The sequence below is a fragment of the Poecilia formosa genome, unplaced genomic scaffold (assembly GCF_000485575.1).
Source record: "Poecilia formosa unplaced genomic scaffold, Poecilia_formosa-5.1.2 Scaffold120, whole genome shotgun sequence".
In the NCBI taxonomy this organism is placed as follows: domain Eukaryota; kingdom Metazoa; phylum Chordata; class Actinopteri; order Cyprinodontiformes; family Poeciliidae; genus Poecilia; species Poecilia formosa.
Genome location: NW_006800059.1, coordinates 1,571,187 through 1,585,765, shown reverse-complemented (window position 1 = coordinate 1,585,765; position 14,579 = coordinate 1,571,187). Strand labels below are relative to the sequence as shown.

At 38.9% G+C, this 14,579-nt stretch overlaps 1 protein-coding gene across 7 annotated transcripts in view; it reads left to right on the top strand.

Moving 5' to 3' along the window:
• dlgap4a (discs, large (Drosophila) homolog-associated protein 4a) overlaps nucleotides 1–14,579 on the top strand; it is a 97,266-nt gene that overhangs the window by 54,709 nt on the left and 27,978 nt on the right. The window contains exons 1-2 of one of the 7 annotated variants that reach the window (XM_016675720.1): nucleotides 1,637–1,648; nucleotides 13,022–13,030. The exons of 5 other annotated variants lie outside the window; for them this stretch is intronic. The gene's annotated coding sequence lies outside the window, so the exon portion shown is untranslated. Of the gene's footprint in view, nucleotides 1–1,636; nucleotides 1,649–10,031; nucleotides 10,249–13,021; nucleotides 13,031–14,579 lie in introns of those variants that run through there. One more of the 7 variants, XM_016675721.1, reaches the window with a different exon arrangement.

The window sequence follows — 14,579 nt, the reverse complement described above, 5'->3', positions numbered from 1 at the left end:
TTATGTAAACTACAAAAGGAAACTGGAATGAAAAAACAAAACAAAACAAAAACTAAAAACATTCAAATCTTAAAACCAACAACTGATGAAGATGTTGCAGAAGAAGAAGGTCCAGAAAAACATCAAATGTAAATTTGGGTTTTACTAATACAATAGAAAATAACTTATTTATGCGTCTTCCAGAGGGATACCGATAATTACTGCTGGCACTGCAAGTCGTAATATATTTACTCAGTTCTGTATTTCCTTTACATAACGTTGAAATTAGCTCCCTATAGGAGCTTAGCTTAATAGATCCAATCAAATTTCAGTGGCTCTGCAGAGCAGAGGGACGCGCTGAGCCAGGCGACATCGATTCTGAACTGTAACATTCCTGCTAAAGCTGCAGCATTTATCTCAGAAACATGGATCCATGTCTCATCCTGAGGAAACAAATGTTTAATCACATTACAGCTGAAGTCATTTTGGAGGCCAGATAGCTAATTAGCTGCCCAGCAGCAGCAGGAACAGATTAAATGTTATGTAAATGTATGCAAATGTTTCTTGCAATTGATGCTGGTGTGGTTTATTTTTCAAACATTGATCTAATAGAATAATAACGCAGATTTTTAGAAAATATTTCACTGGAATCTTTGTTACGGTTCTAATCAGGCTTTGGTCTGTTTTTATAATCATGATAAAAAAAGAAGGCACACCCTCTGTCAACTGTAGGATTTCAACACATCAAATATCTGATCTGTGCAAGTTTATCTTTTCAAAAACTTTGACTCTATTACCAAAAGTAAATAATCAAAACACCAGTGAAAACATGCAAAAGAAGCTGCTGAGCAAATAAAGATGGTTCTACTGATTATTGAGCAGGACATAAATCATTTTTGACCTGCCATTTTTTAAACTAAATGTAAATAAAAACATGTCCATTGTTTTATTATTATTTGAGTGATGCTTGTCTCATTTCCCATCAGAAACCAAACTTGTGGATTGAATTAAAGTAATTTTTAAATCCGACTCTGCAGGGATATTTTCACTTTTTGGCATAACAGTACAGTTGGTGCTTATATAAAGAAGAATTTAATTAACCACTTTCAGTTCAGTAATTATGTTAAAAACTATAATTTCTCCCAGGTTTGCATGCATCTACAGTTTCTTGCAGAAGCAAAGAATCAGAGTAAAGTAAAATGAAATAAAGCCTTGGACCTTTCTGTGTCTTTTCTTATCTTTAAACTTTAATTAAACAGGGATTTTCTCTCTCGTGGTTTAATGTCTCCTTTCCTGTCTCCCTTTCTTTGCAGAGAAAGTTAAATATGTAGATGTACTGTACTATATTCTCAGTGTGCTGGCAAGCACATCATGAGCAGAGCAGATGCGTACACAGCCGCACGTCCTGGGAATAAAAAATGAGTCAAGCTGGTGTGTGACACAGCGGAGATTACACTTGAAGTCCCATTTCTCTGCTGTTACCAGGGCACTCTGGTTTACATGTGGGATAATGTGTTTGTGGCTTGAAAGAAACGTATAACAGTTGTATGACACAAAATGCTGCTGGAAGCTTTGAGTGGATCATCTAAACCCACAGACAGATGTTCTATTTTCACTCCTCCCGCCCTGAAGGCTTAGTCACTCATCTTCTCTCCAAGATGACAACACAGTCGAGAATAAATGACTTTGACACTGCGCTGGCTAAAACGCCGCCCAGTATTCCCGGACGTGGATCCCGCTGCGTGCTGTAAACTTGCTGTAAACTGCGTTTATTGCGCCTCACGTCCCCCTAGCGGCACCGGACCGGCCGGAGCGCAGTGACTGATGATCTCTGTCAACATGGAGATCACACGGGACGCTAAGGAACTACTCCCAGGTTGAAGCTACAGTGTGTCATTATTGAGACATGGTGGAGGTTTCTGTCCACCTCCGGTTCATCATCTCCACACCGACTGCCTGCTAAGGGATGGCTATGTAATAGTTCTGAATTTTTGAAAAAGCGCTGGCTGGATTTTATGCAATTCAAAGGCTCACATTGTCAAATTTCACAGGAGGAACTCCAGGCTGCATTTTCTGCCAGATTCCTCCTCCAACTGTATAATAGGTGAGCTACAGATATAGGCAGACTCAAAAGACTTGGATATTTTTTGCACAAGTTGCCATTTATAGGAAGTGCATACATGCATGAAGTTCTGTGGTTCAAAACTATCCCCATCTACTATGACTGGAGCAATAATTTCACCGTTTAAACTCCAGTTTTGATTTGAGTAAAGACTTCCTAAAATGTTTTCAGACTAAAGGAGAAGGAAGTAAGGCATTAAAGACCTGGAAATGTAACCAAATATCAATAAGGAATGAAAAAGCAGAACGCAACACATCATCATAAATGGAAAACAATCATGAAGTCTTTTCAATTCTAACATTATAAAAACTAATCTTTACATTAGGTTCTGTTTTTCTGACAAGGTTGGGACCATTTCTATGCTTGGAGGCGACAATCTGAACAGATTGTTCCTTGAATGGGCCACAATATGTTAGACTGCAAAAGGAAACAGACTATCGTAGTCATGATAACCACTTATTTAATTTACATATCTCATTCTGAGTCACTAAATGTAGACAACTGACAACTGTAGTTGGGAAGAAACGTTACATGTTTTAATAAACATTTAGTAGGCTGATATTTTGATAGGCACAGAAATAGATGATAATCTGACCAGTTTTCATCTTCACTGATCTGAGCTGGTAATCGGTTGGTCATAAACTAAGAAATCACCATTTTTTGGACATATTTAAGCACTAAAATATCAACTTCATTATTGAAATCATTACTTTGGAAAGAGAAATAATAGCAGGCTGCACAGTGGCGCAGTTGGTAGAGCTGTTGCCTTGCAGCAAGAAGGTTCTGGGTTTGATTCCTGGCCCCAGTCTTTCTGCATGGAGTTTGTATGTGTGGGTTTTCTCCGGGTACTCTGGTTTCCTCCCACAGTCCAAAAACATGACAGTCAGGTTAATTGGCCTCTCCAAATTGCCCCTAGCTGCATGCAGCTAACAGTCTCAATAAGTCTTCATTTGCATTTTCCTAATTTCAAATAACATTCCTGCTGTTGTTTGCACATCCCTGTGGTTTGAATGAAGTTAATTATACTTCTTAAAGAGAAATCTGACTCCTCAGAAGATCAGAACAAAAACTGGAGAAAAAGGCAAATCTTTGATGGGTAACTTTCTATTGTTCTAATGTTATGAATGTAGCCTGTGGACTTTCTTTATTGAGAAATCCTAAAATATCAGCTAAAACTAAAACATTTTAATTTATTAGCAAGACTCAAAGTTAAAGTTAGATTATGGCAGGAGGATAGATGATGCACATGTAGCTGAATATGTCAGTGAAAATACTTTAGACACAGATGACATTTAAAATATGCCAGTTTGATTTTTTTCTGGATTTTTTTATTTTGATGTATGGATTTCAACTAAAAGCAGCCAAGTGAAGGAAAAAGTGATTTACACACAATATAGCGTTCCCTCCTTAAGAATAATCCAAGTGGGAGAGAAACGTTCAAGTGACGCTCTCCGAGCTCAGAGCACCCCTGGACAAAGACAACATGTTAGGGACAACACAAGACGTGAGTCTGGAGCTGTTTGTGTGCTTGCTTCGCCTTCAGCCATGAAGCTGAATCTGGTCTCATTAGCTGCTCAGACATAAATAAAATGACCAACAGTGTTGCGGTTGCCACAAGCTCAGCTACAGCCTTGACATTAGTCATTGTTTGCCTCAACCAACGTTTTCTGTGCTGAAATTTTATTCCTTTGACAACTTCTTCCCTCAAACCTCCTTCTTGTGCAGGAGAGTGTTCACGCCCATGAGCATGGATGAGTGTGTGGCCGCGGCCTTTGACGCCATGTGTCTTTCTTTTTACCCCAGGCCAGTTTAGACTCTGCTCTGATGGCAGAACCAGCTTTCTCTGTGACCAAGACTTCCTCGACTGAATCATCATATCACTAAGCGAACTTGCCTAATCACCGAAGCAGCTCAGGAGATTTATCGAATGTAAGACTTATCTTCTGAAGTGAGACATTTCCCAGGATTCCTTTAAATTTTGAAACCCAGGGACACATTACCTATAAGCAAAAAAAGCATAGGAAGCATAAGTGGACTAAGCATCTGATCAGACTTTCTGTGCATCCCAAGGTTTCACACTGGCCTCCCTAACTCAGTTCCAAAACCTGCAACCAGAAACGTGCGGCAGCTCTGGTAGCGGTTTCTGCATTTTATACGTTGCAAAAGTCTTATGTTACAACCTCAAGATTCTGTACACCTTTGCGTGTTTTAATGTTTTGTTTTCACACAATAGACCAACACAAAATCATAAAATGGAAGGAAAAGAATACATGAATTTCAGAACCTTTTAAAAGTCTTTTATCACAAGGTTTTATAATAAATAGAACCATATGCATCTCTAGAAAAAATTAACTTAAAAATCATCAGTTTTTCTGATTCTACTCTTTATAGGTATATGTTTGAGTCAAATGAACATTGTTCTTTTTATTTTCTGAGATATGTCAGAATTACTGACATGTCTCCCAAATTTCAAGCAAAGATTTAGTATTTATTTGCAGAAAATGAGAAATGGTCAAAATAACATAAAAGATGCAGCGCTTTCAGACCTCAAATAATGCAAAGAAAACAAGTCCATGCTCACTTAGAAACAACACTAAAGTTTCAACTCAGGAAGAGTTCAGAAATCAATATTTGGTGGAATAACCAGGAGGTTTTCAATGAGGTTCAGTGCAGTGGGCTCTTGATCTTTTCCAGATACATCCAGACTTTTACTGAACAAACGACTTAGCTTTTAATTAATTGATTAAAATTAGCTAAATTTAGCAAGTGCTTTGAAATAAAGTGATCCAAATCCTGTTCTGTCATATGACAGAAAACTCTGGACCCTCCTGCCCTCCCATCTTTGCCTTTTTGCCATTCTTCTTTGCATAATAGATTTTCACGATTCCCTGTATTTAGATTAGTCCAGGTTCTGTCTGACCAGCTTCTCAAGGATCGTCATGGTAACCGTTATTGATGTCAGACGTCCAAAACTTGGGATGTTGTTTGAAAACATTATTTTGCTTTAAATGTCATCACACTATACTAGTCTACGGTAGATATGTGCATGCCACAAATATTATATTTTATATATTTAACATGACGCTGCTTTGTTTTGGTAAATCACATAAAATCATAGTAAAATGCAATGAATTGTTTGTCTCAACATGACAAAAGTTCAAGAGATATACAGAGTTTTTTCAAGGCAGAATTCAAACAAATCTGTGATCTGATTGGATAATCCCAACCTGGAGTAATTCTTATATCACGTCTGTAAATTACACACTTATGGTTCTTAACGGTATCCTGGGGATTGTTACTCTGTTTCTCTCACTCCTGGCTGTCTGCAGCTTTGATTTTCATTTTAATTACACCACCACACTGTGGTGCTTTTTATAGACAAGTATATCAGTCAGTGCATTTTAAAATGACCTTGTTGTAATCTTCACAACAGCCTCAGCTGCAGCTTAAGAATGGCTGTTAATGAGCAGATACGCTCCTCCTCCTCCTCCTCTCACCCTTCGCTCTGCTTTCCACCGCTCCGACTGCTTGCTCTTGAACTGCTTGCTCTGGTCATATGCAGGCACTACTCTCTGAATCCCAAATCCTGTCCCTCTAATACACACAACAGAGGGGAAAACAACATATTAATTTCATCTTGTTTCTAGACCTGGAGCCAATTTGAGCAGCTTGGGACAGCTGCTGCTCAGATGGCCCGAGTTTACGCCCCGTGGGATTTACGTGGGACTATCTCTGAGCAATCCCGTTTAATTTGACATCCCAGAGCTGTACTAAGTTGTAGCTGGAGCTGTTGTGATTTATGGTAATGCAACTGTAAATCCCCCTGTGCTGCAATGTGTTGCAGTAGGTCAAATTTCCCCCCCCCCAAAAATGGACCTGATGTTCAAATATGTTGGTTCCCACATGAATTTTGCATCCCTGTGAAATGATAATCGTCGTTAGGATCCCCGTTGGCAAAAATAATACATAAATTTTGCTGATTTGAGTAAAGAATCAGGCGATTAGATCATTTGAGGTCACTGTCCTGTCGTACACTCTGTACTTAAACAGATAAACAACACAGAGCTTTAGCTCAAATAGTGGATTGAATCAAGGCCGCCAGGAATTAACCTCAGCAGTTTAAAAATAGGTTAGTTATCCAGCAGACTATTAAAGTAATCGTGCTGCGATGGGTGCCAAGCAGCAGATTTAAAACTTAAACAAAGCTCCAACAAAGCCATTTTACCGCCGCCTTTTCATTATCCAGAGTAGACTTAAGCCCGGCCTCTCAGAGCCTAACCCTCTGGGACTATTAAAGCTCTGGCAGGGCTTTTAACAAGCACCATTGGAGGATTCATCCTGCCAGCTACTAACCAATAGCATGCAATAATTCCCCACGGCCCAACTCCTGTTCTGAATTTATGGATGGTTGATTTTAGTTTTGCACACACTGAGCTGTGGATGTTTAAATGCGTGACACAACAACACATGACTGCAGAGGTTAACACGTGCAGGCCTTTGGGTTCTTGGTCTTTTTTCTTCTTTTTTTTTTTTTTTTGCCTTAAACCAGTACAGCGTCAAAGTCAATTCGACACAGAGAAAAATTCCCAGTTTTCAACAAACTCTCCCTACAGCTTATAATATAGAGCTGGTGCAGAAAGACAGAGACGTACACATTTATATTCAGAAATTTATTTACTTTTTTAGATCAGTTTCACTTTTGCTGGCATGAATATCCAAAGTATTCATACGCCTTCAAATGTTTCCAAGTGTTGTAATATTATAACACACATTTGTGAAGTGGTTTTCGTTTCTTTTTTTTTTCTTTTCTTCACAAATAGTGCGAGTGTGGTGTGCATGTTTATTCACTACACCTTAGTCAATTGCTTTGATTAACGATGTTGGGTGGTCTTTTAAATATCTCTCAAAGTAGAGGTTGCAAACTAGCAGATAGATCTCATAAAAATGGAGCGAGGTTCTCAGAAATGTGTTGCTGTCGGGCAAGTTGTAATTATTCTGTCATGTCTACTGGTTTTGACGACGTTGCATGAAAAATGCTATTCTAATTATCCTAATGGCGGAAACAGCTGATCAGTCATATGAGGGAAGTGTTCGCTACATCCAAACTGATTCAGAAATTGTGTTTTCATCCCAAGAAAACACCTCATAAAAGCATAAGAACTTTTTTATTTGCAAAACTGAATAAGTTATTTCCAAACTTGCCGTTTCCACCAACCTTTTCTAATGCATCACTTCAAACTGTTTACGGAAACAGAGCTATTGTAACAGGTTCTCAGCTGGACTTGACTTTAACTGGACCAGGTTAAAACATTTACACGCTTTAATCTAAATGGGAGTTCTGGCTAAACGTTAAATGAGGCTCTCATGGTGAACAGTTTTAACTCCTTTTCAGTCTCAACACATTTTTCTCCAGAACATCACTCCATTTATTCATTCTTTGCTTCCATCTGATCCATTTCCCTTTGCCTGCTCAAGGAAAAGCCACCATCATTGCATTTAAGGTGATTTGCAGCATTTTGTATGTTGGTCAAAATGTCTTCTAAACATAGATTCTGTATGGCTTCTGGTAAATTTGGACTCCTAACGTCTTTTCTTTCAACAGCTGATTTCTTCTTGCCTCTCCTCTTTATAGACCAGATTTATGTAACACATGATTAATAGCTGTCCAGTCAGCAAATTCTCCCACCTAAGCTACACGTCTCTGCAACTCCTCCAATATTATCATGGGCTTGTTGGCCGCTTCTTTGATTAATGCCCTGCTTTACAGTCTGTTGGTTTAGATGGATGGCTCTATTTCACTTGGTTAGCAGTCGTGCCATCGTCTTTTCTTATTCAAATGATGGATTGAGCAAGGCTCCATGAGGCGTTCAAAGCTTATTGTTTTATAGTTTAACACTGCTTTGAGATTCCCCACAACTTTATCTCTGGTCTGTCTGAGGTTGACTGTTCACACATTTTCTAAAACAAAACTTTAAGGTCTGTGCAGAACAGCTGTATTGCTGTAATTAAATTAGACGGATGGGCTAATAATTCTGAAGTCAGCTGGTTTGCAGCCACGCATTTGTTTTATTCAAAATGAAAATCATAATTTCTGCAGCTCTATAACATGCATTCTGCCATGCACAACTGCAGAGTTGGAGCTTTTTGCTATTATATTTTGGCAGCAACTGCAAAATGCAAGACAGCAATTGACCTCAGTACAGTAAATGACTTAAGTTAAAGCTGCAAATTATGTCTTTTAAATTAGATTTCTGTTGTAATGTAAGATAAAAAACAAAACAAACAAAAAAAACTGTACTTCGGGAACCCTTTAATCAGCAATTTGTTCCAATGATCTTCCAGCTCATCCAGCAGCGGAGACTCAAACAGGGGCGACAGGGAAGCAGCGACGATGCTCACGCCGGAGATGCTGTAAAAAGCTTTCACTTTCTGAAGCGCATGTTTGCTTTCTCTGACATGTACATCCCTGGAAGAGCTAAGCAGGTGCTTCGCACAGCTTCTGTAAACACAGAAGGAGCAGCACGGAAGCTGTCAGCTGCTCTTGCTTGTGAGGTAACATGAAACAGCCCATCTGGCTCGCTGTCTTTCCCAGGATTTCACCACAGTACCTGTGACTTACCCAAAACATGACAAGCCCCATAGTAACAGTCTGATCTGCAGGTCTGATCTGGGTCAACTGGCTTGTGCTAAACAGTGTCATCAGCTTAAAATGCTGATAAATGTATCAGGTTGCGGGGGGAGGGGGGGAGGAAATAGAGATAAAATAAACTTTCACTGCTTCATGTGTTCTCTCTTGAAGTGACTGAACATTTGGTTGTTAATTCCTCTCTACGGGGAGGTTCTCTGTGTTTCAGCCTCCGATGTTATAAACAGTGCCTAAAACAAATATGTTTTTCCACTTATAGCTGCACTGTCAGAATGATTCAGCTTTATCCGCATGTCTCTGGTATTTAACTGGACATGCAGTAGTACCGGCCATCTCTGCAGTTTGAAATCAAAGCGCTGAAAAGAGAACCTACTTAGATTATCAGGAAACACGAGAAATTTGTAACCACTGATCCATAGATGATGCATTAATACAATAATTCAACAGAATAAAAATGAATTTAGAGATTTTTTTTTTATTCATTAATATACAATAAACTTACCTAAAAAGGAATGCTTTCCCCGTTTTGCTCAAAATGTGCCGGGCTAATCCGATGCAGAAGATGGCTTTCCATAGAGTCGTATTTATTTTGTGGAAGAAAAAAGTAACTATTTAACAAACCTGTTACGGGTTGGTTCGAAGGAATTTGGTTTCTGGTTTATTTTAAATTTTTAGTATATTTTTGGTTACTCATCTTGTGGAATTATTTTACTCACTAAAATAATTTGCAGTGCTTGTTCTTCTTCTTCTATAGCGTTTTCTGGCATTTTACATACTTAGTGTATTACCGCCATCAACTGGACGGAGATGTAATTCAGAAATTCATTTGATCCTGTATATCTTCTAACCTTAAAAATAACTGTATAATATACATACTGTAACACACACACACACACACACACACACACGCATACATACTAAATCCTCTCAACTAATTTTGTATCTTTTAAATATTTTATAAGTGCTTGAATTATATCATTTGATTGCTTCTTCCCTCATAAATTACCCAGTTACTGAAATCCCCTTTTTTTCTTGCCTCAACTGCTTCTTTAACCATTTGTAGTTCTTGATTTTATGCATAGAGTTTCTGTCCTGTTTCTGGGTTGTTGTCCTTCAGTTCCTTAGTTCATTCTCCCACACAGCTGCAGCTCATTCAGTTAATCACACTCACCAGTTTACTGCTCAACTAATCAGCCCTCCACCTGTTTATGTTCTGTCTTGCAATTATCGCTCTGTGTTTCTCTGCAGCTTCAGTTGTCCATTTGTGCACTTTTGTTTTTCTTGGTTCTGCCTCCCTCCTGTCTGTGTTTTGAATTCAACATCAGTCCGCTCAACACTTGACACAATATGACATCCGTCTTTTTAAACTTTTTCTGTGTTGTATTTATATTCTGAATTAATGAGCACTGCATGGGTTGTGGTGTTTTTTAAGTGTTAAAGAAGAGCATTGGTTATGTCTTCTTTGTAGCGGGAGATCTACAAATAACATGTCTTCTTAAAGGTGAGTAAAACCGATATTATCTCCACATTATTGTGTATCTGCTAGCGCTGGAGAATATGGCTGAGAAACATGTGACAATATAACCGTTTCATATCGATTGATATCAATAATTATTAGTTAGATTAGGTTTTTGTTTTATATGTTTGAAATACTGCCGCACTGGTGGCATGACCTTTCCTGTTTTAGCCTCAGTTTTCATACCACACCATTTTTTTTTAAAGCAGTTATGAGGCACAGAGGCAAAACCTGAAACTGCTGCTGAACCACTTACTGAACAGGTTGTTGCTAGGTAACCAAAGAGTGAGTAAGTTAGTTGATGCCACTCACCTTTCTGAGGTTGAGCAGCTAAAGTATTTCTTCTGCCTGAATCCCCCAGAATGCTGTGTGGTCCTGGATTGGGGTTCGGTGAATATTCTGTAAAATTAATATTGAATAAGGCATATTATCTATTGATATTAATCATGGGTTTATCACATGTTGTTATTGATATTTTGTCCAGCCTATTTTCTGAAACATACATAAATTAACTATTTTCTATTTTCACTCTGGCATTGCCTTTCTACACTGTAGCATCCACAATTTGATCACCAGCTAAGCCAGGCTTATACACTTTTAAATATTATACACTTTTCAAACAATGACCCTATAACACATTATCTCATGCTTCACTTGGCAAACTGTTTGTTTGAGCAGGGTTGGATTTGAGAATAACTCAGCTAATAATCATTTGGCCATAGATAGAGTTCTGAACTTTCAGTTTGAGATGGTTAGGTAATTATTGTTGGAAAAGAAAAGATTGTGATGTGATGGCAAATAAAGAACATCAGTGTTATCACAGAGTTTGCAAAGAGATGATTAAACACAGCACAGATACGCTGCAGCGTAAACAACTGATGTGGGTTTAAATTCATTGAACCAGTGAATATTAGAGCTTAAAGAAAAGTTTTAATTGGACCTCTTGTTAAGTTAAGAAACAAGCATGTTTATTTTGCCTCTACATAGTTGCCAGGCAACCAGTCAAAGCTAGGGCTCCAGAAAATTAGACAAGAAAACTGTGAGCAATTTCTTTCATCCATCCATTTTATTTACACCCTTGTACCTAGTGGGGTCGGGAGGGTTGCTGGTGCCTATCTCCAGCTATTGTTCCAGGAGAGACGCAGGGTACACCCTGGACAGGTTGCCAGTCTGTTGCAGGGCAACACAGAGACACACAGGACAAACAACCATGCACACACACTCACACCTAGGGACAATTTGGAGAGGCCAATTAACCTGAGAGTCATATTTTTGGACTGTGGGAGGAAACCAGAGTACCCAGAGAAAACCCACACATGCACAGGGAGAACATGCAAACTCCCTGCAGAAAGACCAGGGCCAGGAATTGAACCCAGAGCCTTTTTGCTACAAGGCAACAGCTCTACCAACTGCACCACTGTGCAGCAATTTCTTTTATGAATTAAAAAAAAAATCTACCAAAGAAAAGTTCCTGTTGTACGTTTGTCCAGATCCGTGTTGTTCAGTTGGGAAAGTTTGTTGCAGCAGACCTCCAGTTAATTACATCAACCATTAAGGAACTCCATCACCATAACATGACCTAATGACCTGTTGTTAAATTACTGACTGTATCTGTTTGTAGTGTTAAATCTCACACAAACATTTTCGCATTGTTGTTTTAAACTTAAGTCAGCTGTGGGGTGCTGTGGTGGTGCAGGGGCAACGCACAATCCATGTATTGAGGCCTTAGTCCTCATGCCAGTGGTTGCAGTTTCAATTGCCACATGTCTTCCCCCTCTCTAATAACCCTCTTTCCTGTCAAACTATTTTGAAATAAAGGCCACTAGAACCAACAAAACCTTAAAAAAAAAAAGCATACATGGAAGTAGCTATTAGTTTCTGCCACTTTAAGGACATATCAATGATGTGCAGTCAGGTTCATACTGGTTGGATGTTTGATTATGCTAAACCCAAAACAGGAAGTTATTTTTCAATTTTGACCTTAATTGAAACATGTAGTTGTATTAAAACGTTCAATTCCATACTGTTCTACAGTACAACATCGAGAAAATGAAAGGGGTATTTATTTATTTATTTATTTATTTTTGGCTAATCTCCATTTATTAAGATTAAAATAAATTTTTTTTACAAGCTTTATAAAATTGAACCAATAGTCATCTTTTATGTCTCCACACCATGTTTCCTTAATTCTTGTTTTAATTTTTCTCCTCTCTCTCTATATTTGTCACATTGAATTATTACATTCTTCTGTCTCCATGTCCATGCCACACTGCGTGAAATCTGCTGACAAATTCATAAAGTTGTCAAAATTCTTTTTAATTAATTTTACTTTAATTTTCCTTGCGCTCCCCATAAATAAGATTTTGTTTTCTTGCTTGAGGCAGAAGAGAATAACACTTATTTTATCCACAGGAAGCACAGATGACATAACTTCCCAAGTGCAACAAGCTATTAGTATATTCTCACCAGACAGTGGGGATAGCGGATGGCCCATCTTAAGTGTTATTACTGAAAGCATGCACTTTGTACTTGTGGAAGCCTGGAAGAAGACAAACACATTTTCACCGGATGTCACAGCATTTTATTTTACTCCCATTTGGGAAGTCTGGAAAACAAACAGGAATTTAAAAAATGAGCCACAGAAATCACTTAAAGCACTGCAGCTCATTCGTGCAGTGAGGAATCGTAGTGGACCATTGTGTGAAAAAGTGCAGGACATGAGGACAAAAGAGAGTGGATGGCTTGGAGAAACAATAAGAGGAAAGAGGTGATTACTGCTGGAGACTGTGGGAGCCAATAGCCAGCAGCTGTATATTCACCCTTAGAACAAGGAGCGAGAACAGATCGATAATTCTCTCGCCTCTCCCTCTGCTCATCACTGCAGGCTGCAGGGGAAGTGCACAGTTACAAGAAACATTTATTACAGGCCTGTTTGGTGGCTCTGTGGGACACAGACCAGCAGCTCTTGTGCTTCTGCTTGTTAGCAGGCCTGGCGGCAGAATTAACCAGAGCCATACTTCAGCGTCAGGCTTCGTGACGTGACCTCTCAGCGGGCCAACGATGAAGGTTTGATAAAGCAGCTGCTATTACACTGGCCCTGGGTAGATTACGATCGTGTCAAAGTTCATTTAGTGTGAGTTTAGAGTGTGTCTTTCTGTTTCTTAACTGTAAATATGTTGTTTTTTTTGTCTTTCATAAAGAGAATAAGTGTAATCAGAACTGATTTCACTTTTAAATCCGTCTATAAAGCCTTCATGTTGCAAAAGTTTAATCACAGCTTGTGTGCGCTCATGTGTTTCACTCTCCTAATTTTGACAAATCTGTCTGATTTCCCTATTTTGCTCAACTCCTATTGACTTTGGCATTAAATTAATGCAGCGCATTGTAAGGTCAAACACAATTTCATGGTTTTTGATCGCAAAGATCATTATTACTGATGTGATCGATTTTTGCAGCTCGTTCATGCATATTTTATTTGCAGGCAGAATAGTTTGGTGCTTCTAGCATGGACGTATCACACTTACTCACCATGTGACGGTGCAGTTTAGTGGGAACTGGAGTGCATTAAAAAAAAAAACCCTACAGTCTCAGACGTCTTCCAACAGTGAGCATTAGGTCTGGTCCCAGGTCTGGAACACAATCAAGGCGGTGTGCAGTGCTGCATCGAGGCATGATTGAATGCAAGTCGTTTTCTGCTCAGATTGCTGGAGCACACAATAAACTGGGCTGTAAAGATGTCTCAGACAAGATGTAGTAGCTTTTCCCATATGTTCCCTTCATGCAGTAATGGTAACATGTGAATCTGTTGCAGTGCGGTCAGTTTTCTCCTTGAGAATTTTGTGACGTTAGTGTATTTAAGAGTGAAAAAACATCAGTTAATTCGTCTTACTTTTTTCTTTTTGTTGATGTAGTCACACTGAGTTAACTGCTGCCTTTATTACTTTTTGCTTGTCTCCTACATTTATGTAACTGTGGTGTAGGGGTGTTTTTGTCCCTTGGTATTTAAAGCAACTCCAGTCAATATTTCTGCATACTAATCTGAATCATTGTGGTTAATGTGAATGAGCCACTGGTAGTAATGAAGCCGCAGAGAATCATTACCCCTCTCTGCAGCTCCCTTCAGATCAAACTCACTGCTCATAATTTTGTGTTGTTGTTTTCCTCTGCAGCACGCAGCTGTTTACAGTAATAAAAAAAAAAAGTACTCTGAGCCTGTTTTGCATTACATACTCGGCATCAAACACACAGTTAGCGACCAGCTGGTCTCTACGGTGGAGCGTTTAGTGGCTAGATATTCCCCTCAGGAATTATTTGAC